Consider the following 12,736-nt stretch of genomic DNA (forward strand, 5'->3'; position numbering starts at 1 on the left):
TCTTAGAACCTACAAATGTGTTACTTTGTAACAGTCAAACGTGGTCATTCCTGGCGTTGATCAACTCCCCATCCATGCCACCATTTATTTAAAGCATTAGATTTTTTTATGGAAAACAAAAAGCATACAGAGCTCATTTTGGTGTAACCATAGTCGAATTTGACGTGTCGGAGAACGGCTACTTTCTCCCGAAACCATTATCGGTATCGCTTCTCGGCCTTTTGGCTAAGATCAAGTGTAGTATCTGTTCTTATCAGTTTAATATCTGATACGTCCCCTATCTGGGGACCATATATTAAATTGATTTTTGGAATAGGGAGATGGAATAGGGGCTTGCTCCGTCCACTCCACGCATCGACCTGGTATTGCAGTACCTCCAGGAACGGTGCACCCCCTGTCATTGTAAAGAGAAATCACACGGAGTTGCTTCGTTGAACTATATTGTATTTTCACATTGAGCAAAACTTCATTGCAATATCAGTGATGGCTGCTAGATAGTACTGGTCAAATCGGTCACCGTTTTATTGACTACGATAGCTGTTGGGAATGGGGTGCGTTCATCTTCTAATCAAATATTTTTCGTCACGTGCACGGGATACTTACTTGTAAACTTTCCAAAACAGTGCATGATCAAAAATATACACACAGAGATAAGAAATAAAGTAGTTCAAACATTGGAAATATATCCAGTAGAAGACTATAACAGAATAAACTATGAAATGTGCTGAAGTCATGTACTGGTAACATGGACTGTATCACAAGCAACTGTCTCTGTCTTAGTTTCTCCCAATCACATACAAGCAACTGTCTGTATGTCTTAGTTTCTCCCAATCACATACAAGCAACTGTCTGTATGTCTTAATTTCTCCCAATCACATACAAGCAACTGTCTGTATGTCTTAGTTTCTCCCAATCACATACAAGCAACTGTCTGTATGTCTTAGTTTCTCCCAATCACATACAAGCAACTGTCTGTATGTCTTAGTTTCTCCCAATCACATACAAGCAACTGTCTGTATGTCTTAGTTTCTCCCAATCACATACAAGCAACTGTCTGTATGTCTTAGTTTCTCCCAATCACATACAAGCAACTGTCTGTATGTCTTAGTTTCTCCCAATCACATACAAGCAACTGTCTGTATGTCTTAGTTTCTCCCAATCACATACAAGCAACTGTCTGTATGTCTTAGTTTCTCCCAATCACATACAAGCAACTGTCTGTATGTCTTAGTTTCTCCCAATCACATACAAGCAACTGTCTGTATGTCTTAGTTTCTCCCAATCACATACAAGCAACTGTCTGTATGTCTTAGTTTCTCCCAATCACATACAAGCAACTGTCTGTATGTCTTAGTTTCTCCCAATCACATACAAGCAACTGTCTGTATGTCTTAGTTTCTCCCAATCACATACAAGCAACTGTCTGTATGTCTTAGTTTCTCCCAATCACATACAAGCAACTGTCTGTATGTCTTAGTTTCTCCCAATCACATACAAGCAACTGTCTGTATGTCTTAGTTTCTCCCAATCACATACAATAATTTCTAATAACTTTTGCAAAACAGTAAATGCATTTTGAAAATGTCGTCGTCTTTTAAACACCTAAAAACATGAATAAAAAATAACACAACTGTAAAAATAACAAAATAATATGAACCCGTCTGTTCGTATCTCTGGAGAGCAAGAGCAGACAAAACAGAAAGTTAGTCTCTTTTGAAAATCCCAGTAGATCCATAAATGTTCTTTGCAGTCGCTAAATCTTGACGATCAACTAACGAAAGGCGGCCAAATGAGGTGTTGGCTTTAGGGATGATCAGTGAGATACACCTGCTGGAGCGCGTGCTACGGATGGGTGTTGCCATCGCTAAATCATGAGGATCAACTACCGAAAGGTGCAGAATTATGGGCAATTTACTCTCCTTTTATGCATATCGCACCAAACTATTTCATACACATCAAATTGCGCGATTCATTGATCGGTATCGTTGATCGGTATCATTGATCGGTATCATTGATCGGTATCATTGATCGGTATCATCACAATCCAGTTCCATGTATTCAATACACAGGGGTTAGGAGAGAGGAGGAGGGGTTAGGAGAGAGGAGGAGGGGTTAGGAGAGAGGAGGAGGGGTTAGGAGAGAGGAGGAGGGGTTAGGAGAGAGGAGGAGGGGTTAGGAGAGAGGAGGAGGGGTTAGGAGAGAGGAGGAGTGGTTAGGAGAGAGGAGGAGGAGGGGTTAGGAGAGAGGAGGAGGAGGGGTTAGGAGAGAGGAGGAGGAGGGGTTAGGAGAGAGGAGGAGGAGGGGTTAGGAGAGAGGAGGAGGGGTTAGGCGAGAGGAGGAGGAGGGGTTAGGCGAGAGGAGGAGGAGGGGTTAGGAGAGAGGAGGAGGAGGGGTTAGGAGAGAGGAATGTATAGGCCTCAATCCACACCACTACCGATAGGAATGTATAGACCTCAATCCACACCACTACCGATAGGAATGTATAGGCCTCAATCCACACCACTACCGATAGGAATGTATAGGCCTCAATCCACACCACTACCGATAGGAATGTATAGGCCTCAATCCACACCACTACCGATAGGAATGTATAGGCCTCAATCCACACCACTACCGATAGGAATGTATAGGCCTCAATCCACACCACTACCGATAGGAATGTATAGGCCTCAATCCACACCACTACCGATAGGAATGTATAGGCCTCAATCCACACCACTACCGATAGGAATGTAATAGGCCTCAATCCACACCACTACCGATAGGAATGTATAGGCCTCAATCCACACCACTACCGATAGGAATGTATAGGCCTCAATCCACACCACTACCGATAGGAATGTATAGGCCTCATCCACACCACTACCGATAGGAATGTATAGGCCTCAATCCACACCACTACCGATAGGAATGTATAGGCCTCAATCCACACCACTACCGATAGGAATGTATAGGCCTCAATCCACACCACTACCGATAGGAATGTATAGGGCTCAATCCACACCACTACCGATAGGAATGTATAGGCCTCAATCCACACCACTACCGATAGGAATGTATAGGCCTCAATCCACACCACTACCGATAGGAATGTATAGGCCTCAATCCACACCACTACCGATAGGAATGTATAGGCCTCAACCACACCACTACCGATAGGAATGTATAGGCCTCAATCCACACCACTACCGATAGGAATGTATAGGCCTCAATCCACACCACTACCGATAGGAATGTATAGGCCTCAATCCACACCACTACCGATAGGAATGTATAGGCCTCAATCCACACCACTACCGATAGGAATGTATAGGCCTCAATCCACACCACTACCGATAGGAATGTATAGGCCTCAATCCACACCACTACCGATAGGAATGTATAGGCCTCAACCCACACCACTACCGATAGGAATGTATAGGCCTCAATCCACACCACTACCGATAGGAATGTATAGGCCTCAATCCACAACACTACCGATAGGAATGTATAGGCCTCAATCCACACCACTACCGATAGGAATGTATAGGCCTCAATCCACACCACTACCGATAGGAATGTATAGGCCTCAATCCACACCACTACCGATAGGAATGTATAGGCCTCAATCCACACCACTACCGATAGGAATGTATAGGCCTCAATCCACACCACTATCGATAGGAATGTATAGGCCTCAATCCACACCACTACCGATAGGAATGTATAGGCCTCAATCCACACCACTACCGATAGGAATGTATAGGCCTCAATCCACACCACTACCGATAGGAATGTATAGGCCTCAATCCACACCACTACCGATCGGAATGTATAGGCCTCAATCCACACCACTACCGATAGGAATGTAATAGGCCTCAATCCACACCACTACCGATAGGAATGTAATAGGCCTCAATCCACACCACTACCGATAGGAATGTAATAGGCCTCAATCCACACCACTACCGATAGGAATGTATAGGCCTCAATCCACACCACTACCGATAGGAATGTATAGGCCTCAATCCACACCACTACCGATAGGAATGTAATAGGCCTCAATCCACACCACTACCGATAGGAATGTATAGGCCTCAATCCACACCACTACCGATAGGAATGTATAGGCCTCAATCCACACCACTACCGATAGGAATGTATAGGCCTCAATCCACACCACTACCGATAGGAATGTATAGGCCTCAATCCACACCACTACCGATAGGAATGTATAGGCCTCAATCCACACCACTACCGATAGGAATGTATAGGCCTCAATCCACACCACTACCGATAGGAATGTATAGGCCTCAATCCACACCACTACCGATAGGAATGTATAGGCCTCAATCCACACCACTACCGATAGGAATGTATAGGCCTCAACCCACACCACTACCGATAGGAATGTATAGGCCTCAATCCACACCACTACCGATAGGAATGTATAGGCCTCAATCCACAACACTACCGATAGGAATGTATAGGCCTCATCCACACCACTACCGATAGGAATGTATAGGCCTCAATCCACACCACTACCGATAGGAATGTATAGGCCTCAATCCACACCACTACCGATAGGAATGTATAGGCCTCAATCCACACCACTACCGATAGGAATGTATAGGCCTCAATCCACACCACTACCGATAGGAATGTATAGGCCTCAATCCACACCACTATCGATAGGAATGTATAGGCCTCAATCCACACCACTACCGATAGGAATGTATAGGCCTCAATCCACACCACTACCGATAGGAATGTATAGGCCTCAATCCACACCACTACCGATAGGAATGTATAGGCCTCAATCCACACCACTACCGATAGGAATGTATAGGCCTCAATCCACACCACTACCGATAGGAATGTAATAGGCCTCAATCCACACCACTACCGATAGGAATGTAATAGGCCTCAATCCACACCACTACCGATAGGAATGTAATAGGCCTCAATCCACACCACTACCGATAGGAATGTATAGGCCTCAATCCACACCACTACCGATAGGAATGTAATAGGCCTCAATCCACACCACTACCGATAGGAATGTAATAGGCCTCAATCCACACCACTACCGATAGGAATGTAATAGGCCTCAATCCACACCACTACCGATAGGAATGTAATAGGCCTCAATCCACACCACTACCGATAGGAATGTATAGGCCTCAATCCACACCACTACCGATAGGAATGTATAGGCCTCAATCCACACCACTACCGATAGGAATGTAATAGGCCTCAATCCACACCACTACCGATAGGAATGTATAGGCCTCCATCCACACCACTACCGATAGGAATGTAATAGGCCTCAATCCACACCACTACCGATAGGAATGTATAGGCCTCAATCCACACCACTACCGATAGGAAGGGTATAGGCCTCAATCCACACCACTACCGATAGGAATGTATAGGCCTCAATCCACACCACTACCGATAGGAATGCATAGGCCTCAATCCACACCACTACCGATAGGAAGGGTATAGGCCTCAATCCACACCACTACCGATAGGAATGTATAGGCCTCAATCCACACCACTACCGATAGGAATGTATAGGCCTCAATCCACACCACTACCGATAGGAATGTATAGGCCTCAATCCACACCACTACCGATAGGAATGTATAGGCCTCAATCCACACCACTACCGATAGGAATGTATAGGCCTCAATCCACACCACTACCGATAGGAATGTATAGGCCTCAATCCACACCAACACATTTGGATTTGGACTAAACTATTGAATGTCAGATAAATCATGTAAAACAATCTGATTGATCTGATTGATACGTGATCTATTTCAAATGGAGAACATACAGCCAACTCATCAATAAGGAAATGGTGTGTGAGTTGAGCTGTTGTCTGCTTCAGATGTATATTGACAAAGGGAACTGATTGCACATGTCCGTCAGGCCAGTAACGCCACCATACTGTAGAAAGACAGTATGGCTGCACGCCATTACGATAAGCAGCTAAATGGATGATATCCTGAGAAAGCGTGACAATCAAATTAAACCACTCGCAGAGATTTACAACTGGACACAAAGGTCATGTTGGTTGGAGAAAGCAACACAGAAACACAGACCAATTAGAGACAGATCCCCCTTCACACCTGTTTTGTGTAGCATTGTGATCTGTAACTCATGAACATTGAGTTCATCTTGAATAATGCTTTTAAACAATTAAAACAAGTTTAAACAATTAAAACAAATTAAATGAATCAACATTATCATTTCAAAATGTATAAATAAGATAACTTGTTTATAAATGTTAGACATCTTAGTAAGTAGGCTGTTATTACATAAGCATCATTTTGGGAAAACAAACATCCAAACCAGAGGTGGAACCTTGGTCCCTGATCTACTGGGGGAGCAGACTTCTATTGGTCCCTGATCTACTGGGGGAGCAGACTTCTATTGGTCCCTGATTTACTGGGGGAGCAGACTTCTATTGGTCCCTGATCTACTGGGGGAGCAGACTTCTATTGGTCCCTGATCTACTGGGGGAGCAGACTTCTATTGGTCCCTGATCTACTGGGGGAGCAGACTTCTATTGGTCCCTGATCTACTGGGGGAGCAGACTTCTATTGGTCCCTGATCTACTGGGGGAGCAGACTTCTATTGGTCCCTGATCTACTGGGGGAGCGGACTTCTATTGATCCCTGATCTACTGGGGGAGCAGACTTCTATTGATCCCTGATCTACTGGGGGAGCAGACTTCTATTGGTCCCTGATCTACTGGGGGAGCAGACTTCTATTGATCCCTGATCTACTGGGGGAGCAGACTTCTATTGATCCCTGATCTACTGGGGGAGCAGACTTCTATTGATCCCTGATCTACTGGGGGAGCAGACTTCTATTGATCCCTGATCTACTGGGGGAGCAGACTTCTATTGGTCCCTGATCTACTGGGGGAGCGGACTTCTATTGATCCCTGATCTACTGGGGGAGCGGACTTCTATTGATCCCTGATCTACTGGGGGAGCAGACTTCTATTGATCCCTGATCTACTGGGGGAGCAGACTTCTATTGATCCCTGATCTACTGGGGGAGCAGACTTCTATTGGTCCCTGATCTACTGGGGGAGCAGACTTCTATTGATCCCTGATCTACTGGGGGAGCAGACTTCTATTGGTCCCTGATCTACTGGGGGAGCAGACTTCTATTGGTCCCTGATCTACTGGGGGAGCAGACTTCTATTGGTCCCTGATCTACTGGGGGAGCAGACTTCTATTGGTCCCTGATCTACTGGGGGAGCAGACTTCTATTGATCCCTGATCTACTGGGGGAGCAGACTTCTATTGATCCCTGATCTACTGGGGGAGCAGACTTCTATTGATCCCTGATCTACTGGGGGAGCGGACTTCTATTGATCCCTGATCTACTGGGGGAGCAGACTTCTATTGATCCCTGATCTACTGGGGGAGCAGACTTCTATTGATCCCTGATCTACTGGGGGAGCAGACTTCTATTGATCCCTGATCTACTGGGGGAGCAGACTTCTATTGGTCCCTGATCTACTGGGGGAGCAGACTTCTATTGATCCCTGATCTACTGGGGGAGCAGACTTCTATTGGTCCCTGATCTACTGGGGGAGCAGACTTCTATTGGTCCCTGATCTACTGGGGGAGCAGACTTCTATTGGTCCCTGATCTACTGGGGGAGCAGACTTCTATTGGTCCCTGATCTACTGGGGGAGCAGACTTCTATTGATCCCTGATCTACTGGGGGAGCAGACTTCTATTGATCCCTGATCTACTGGGGGAGCAGACTTCTATTGGTCCCTGATCTACTGGGGGAGCGGACTTCTATTGATCCCTGATCTACTGGGGGAGCAGACTTCTATTGATCCCTGATCTACTGGGGGAGCAGACTTCTATTGGTCCCTGATCTACTGGGGGAGCAGACTTCTATTGATCCCTGATCTACTGGGGGAGCAGACTTCTATTGGTCCCTGATCTACTGGGGGAGCAGACTTCTATTGGTCCCTGATCTACTGGGGGAGCAGACTTCTATTGATCCCTGATCTACTGGGGGAGCAGACTTCTATTGATCCCTGATCTACTGGGGGAGCAGACTTCTATTGGTCCCTGATCTACTGGGGGAGCAGACTTCTATTGATCCCTGATCTACTGGGGGAGCAGACTTCTATTGGTCCCTGATCTACTGGGGGAGCAGACTTCTATTGGTCCCTGATCTACTGGGGGAGCAGACTTCTATTGATCCCTGATCTACTGGGGGAGCAGACTTCTATTGGTCCCTGATCTACTGGGGGAGCAGACTTCTATTGATCCCTGATCTACTGGGGGAGCAGACTTCTATTGATCCCTGATCTACTGGGGGAGCAGACTTCTATTGATCCCTGATCTACTGGGGGAGCAGACTTCTATTGATCCCTGATCTACTGGGGGAGCAGACTTCTATTGATCCCTGATCTACTGGGGGAGCAGACTTCTATTGATCCCTGATCTACTGGGGGAGCAGACTTCTATTGATCCCTGATCTACTGGGGGAGCAGACTTCTATTCCAGCAATAATACACATTATTATCAACTCCTTAGGTTGGATACATTGAGCAGACTTCTACTCATACACTACTAGTCCCCTACTGTGGTCCCCTACTCTGCTAGTCCCTTACTGTGGTCCCCTACACTACTAGTCCCCTACTGTGGTCCCCTACTCTGCTAGTCCCTTACTGTGGTCCCCTACTCTGCTAGTCCCCTACTGTGGTCCCCTACTCTGCTAGTCCCTTACTATGGTCCCCTACTCTGCTAGTCTCTTACTGTGGTCCCCTACTCTGCTAGTCCCTTACTGTGGTCCCCTACTCTGCTAGTCCCTTACTGTGGTCCCCTACTCTGCTAGTCCCCTACTGTGGTCCCCTACTCTGCTAGTCCCCTACTGTGGTCCCCTACTCTGCTAGTCCCCTACTGTGGTCCCGTACTCTGCTAGTCCCTTACTGTGGTCCCCTACTCTGCTAGTCCCTTACTGTGGTCCCCTACTCTGCTAGTCCCTTACTGTGGTCCCCTACTCTGCTAGTCCCCTACTGTGGTCCCGTACTCTGCTAGTCCCTTACTGTGGTCCCCTACTCTGCTAGTCCCTTACTGTGGTCCCCTACTCTGCTAGTCCCTTACTGTGGTCCCCTACTCTGCTAGTCCCCTACTGTGGTCCCCTACTCTGCTAGTCCCCTACTGTGGTCCCCTACTCGTAGTCTCCTACTGTGGTCCCCTATTCTGCTAGTCCCCTACTGTGGTCCCCTATTCTGCTAGTCCCCTACTGTGGTCCCGTACTCTGCTAGTCCCTTACTGTGGTCCCCTACTCTGCTAGTCCCTTACTGTGGTCCCCTACTCTGCTAGTCCCTTACTGTGGTCCCCTACTCTGCTAGTCCCTTACTCTGCTAGTCCCCTACTGTGGTCCCCTACTCTGCTAGTCCCCTAATGTGGTCCCCTACTCTGCTAGTCCCCTACTGTGGTCGCCTACTCTGCTAGTCCCCTACTGTGGTCCCCTACTCTGCTAGTCCCCTACTCTGCTAGTCCCCTACTGCTAGTCCCCTACTGTGGTCCCCTACTCTGCTAGTCCCCTACTCTGCTAGGCCCCTACTGTGGTCCCCTACTCTGCTAGTCCCCTACTCTGCTAGTCCCCTACTGTGCTCTCCTACTCTGCTAGTCCCCTACTCTGCTAGTCCCCTACTGCTAGTCCCCTACTGCTAGTCCCCTACTCTGCTAGTCCCCTACTGTGGTCCCATACTCTGCTAGTCCCCTACTGTGGTCCCATACTCTGCTAGTCCCCTACTCTGCTAGTCCCCTACTGCTAGTCCCCTACTCTGCTAGTCCCCTACTCTGCTAGTCCCCTACTGTGGTCCCCTACTCTGCTAGTCCCCTACACTGCTAGTTCCCTACACTGCTAGTCCCCTACTCTGCTAGTCCCCTACTCTGCTAGTCCCCTACTCTGCTAGTCCCCTACTGATAGTCCCCTACTCTGCTAGTCCCCTATTCTGCTAGTCCCCTACTCTGCTAGTCCCCTACTGTGGTCCCCTACTCTGCTAGTCCCCTACTCTGCTAGTCCCTTACTCTGCTAGTCCCCTACTCTGCTAGTCCCTTACTGTGGTCCCCTAATCTGCTAGTCCCCTACTCTGCTAGTCCCCTACTCTGCTAGTACCCTACTGTGGTTTCCTACTCTGCTAGTCCCCTACTCTGCTAGTCCCCTACTCTGCTAGTCCCCTACTCTGCTAGTCCCCTACTGTGGTCCCCTACTCTGCTAGTCCCCTACTCTGCTAGTCCCCTACACTGCTAGTCCCCTACTCTAGTCCCCTACTGCTAGTCCCCTACTCTGCTAGTCCCCTACTCTGCTAGTCCCCTACTGTGGTCCCCTACTCTGCTAGTCCCCTACACTGCTAGTTCCCTACACTGCTGGTCCCCTACTCTGCTAGTCCCCTACTGCTAGTCCCCTACTATGGTCCCCTACTCTGCTAGTCCCCATACTCTGCTAGTCCCCTACTCTGCTAGTCCCCTACTGTGGTCCCCTACTCTGCTAGTCCCCTACTCTGCTAGTCCCCTACTGTGGTCCCCTACTCTGCTAGTCCCCTACTCTGCTAGTCCCCTACCCTGCTAGTACCCTACTGTGGTTTCCTACTCTGCTAGTCCCCTACTCTGCTAGTCCCCTACTCTGCTAGTCCCCTACTGTGGTCCCCTACTCTGCTAGTCCCCTACTCTGCTAGTCCCCTACTCTGCTAGTCCCCTACACTGCTAGTCCCCTACTCTAGTCCCCTACTGCTAGTCCCCTACTCTGCTAGTCCCCTACTCTGCTAGTCCCCTACTGTGGTCCCCTACTCTGCTAGTCCCCTACACTGCTAGTTCCCTACACTGCTGGTCCCCTACTCTGCTAGTCCCCTACTAGTCCCCTACTCTGCTAGTCCCCTACTCTGCTAGTCCCCTACTCTGCTAGTCCCCTATTCTGCTAGTCCCCTATTCTGCTAGTCCCCTACTCTGCTAGTCCCCTACTGTGGTCCCCTACTCTGCTAGTCCCCTACTGCTAGTCCCCTACTGTGGTCCCCTACTGCTAGTCCCCTACTGTGGTCCCCTACTCTGCTAGTCCCCTACTCTGCTAGTCCCCTACTCTGCTAGTCCCCTACTGTGGTTTGCTACTCTGCTAGTCCCCTACTCTGCTAGTCCCCTACTCTGCTAGTCCCCTACTCTGCTAGTCCCCTACTGTGGTCCCCTACTCTGCTAGTCCCCTAGTCTGCTAGTCCCCTACACTGCTAGTCCCCTACTCTGGTCCCCAACTCTGCTAGTCCCCTATTCTGCTAGTCCCCTACTGCTAGTCCCCTACTCTGCTAGTCCCCTACTCTGGTCCCCTACTCTGCTAGTCCCCTACTGCTAGTCCCTTACTCTGCTAGTCCCCTACTGTAGTCCCCTACTGCTAGTCCCTTACTCTGCTAGTCCCCTACTGTGGTCCCCTACTCTGCTAGTCCCCTACTCTGCTAGTCCCCTACTGCTAGTCCCCTACTCTGCTAGTCCCCTACTGTGGTCCCCTACTCTGCTAGTCCCCTACTCTGCTAGTCCCCTACTCTGCTAGTCCCCTACTCTGCTAGTCCCCTACACTGCTAGTCCCCTACTCTGCTAGTCCCCTATTCTGCTAGTCCCTTACTCTGCTAGTCCCCTACTGCTAGTCCCCTACCGTGGTCCCCTACTCTGCTAGTCCCCTACTCTGCTAGTGAGTAGGGAGTTACACCTGGAGACTTATGTGTTGTGTAACTAACCTACTGTCGTCTCTCTGGTAACTAACCTACTGTCTCGTCTCTCTGGTAACTGACCTTCTGTTGTCTCTCTGGTAACTGACCTTCTGTCGTCTCTCTGTTAACTAACATTCTGCCGCGTCTCTCTGGTAACTAACCTTCTGTCGTCTCTCTAATAACTAACTTTCTGTCGTCTCTCTGGTAACTAACCTACTGTCGTCTCTCTGGTAACTAACCTACTGTCGTCTCTCTGGTAACTAACCTTCTGTCATCTCTCTGGTAACTGACCTTCTGTCACATCTCTCTGGTAACTGACCTGTCACATCTCTCTGGTAACTAACCTTCTGTCACGTCTCTCTGGTAACTAACCTTCTGTCACGTCTCTCTGGTAACTAACCTTCTGTCACGTCTCTCTGGTAACTGACCTTCTGTCACGTCTCTCTGGTAACTGACCTTCTGTCACGTCTCTCTGGTAACTGACCTTCTGTCACGTCTCTCTGGTAACTGACCTTCTGTCACGTCTCTCTGGTAACTAACCTTCTGTCAACGTCTCTCTGGTAACTAACCTTCTGTCACGTCTCTCTGGTAACTAATCTTCTGTCACGTCTCTCTGGTAACTAACCTTCTGTCACGTCTCTCTGGTAACTAACTTTCTGTCACGTCTCTCTGGTAACTAACCTTCTGTCACGTCTCTCTGGTACTAACCTTCTGTCGTCTCTCTGGTAACTGACCTTCTGTCGTCTCTCTGGTAACTAACCTTCTGTCACGTCTCTCTGGTAACTAACCTTCTGTCGTCTCTCTGGTAACTAACCTTCTGTCACGTCTCTCTGGTAACTAACCTACTGTCGTGTCTCTCTGGTAACTAACCTACTGTCGTGTCTCTCTGGTAACTGACCTTCTGTCATGTCCCTCTCTGTCGTGTCCCATCTAGACTCCCTTTATCATCTAGACTCCCTTTATCATCTATGATCTAGATTCCCTTTATCATCTATGATCTAGACT

The 12,736-nt window shown here is 48.4% G+C and overlaps 1 non-coding gene across 1 annotated transcript; it reads left to right on the plus strand.

Annotated features, from left to right (window-relative positions):
- The first annotated feature begins 205 nt into the window (after nucleotides 1-205).
- On the plus strand, nucleotides 206-396 carry LOC116359346 (U2 spliceosomal RNA). Its single transcript, XR_004206685.1, has one exon. It is a non-coding gene; the product is annotated as a U2 spliceosomal RNA (small nuclear RNA).
- The last annotated feature ends 12,340 nt before the right edge of the window (nucleotides 397-12,736 follow it).

Source organism: Oncorhynchus kisutch, unplaced genomic scaffold (assembly GCF_002021735.2).
Source record: "Oncorhynchus kisutch isolate 150728-3 unplaced genomic scaffold, Okis_V2 Okis02a-Okis13b_hom, whole genome shotgun sequence".
Taxonomy (NCBI): Eukaryota; Metazoa; Chordata; class Actinopteri; order Salmoniformes; family Salmonidae; genus Oncorhynchus; species Oncorhynchus kisutch.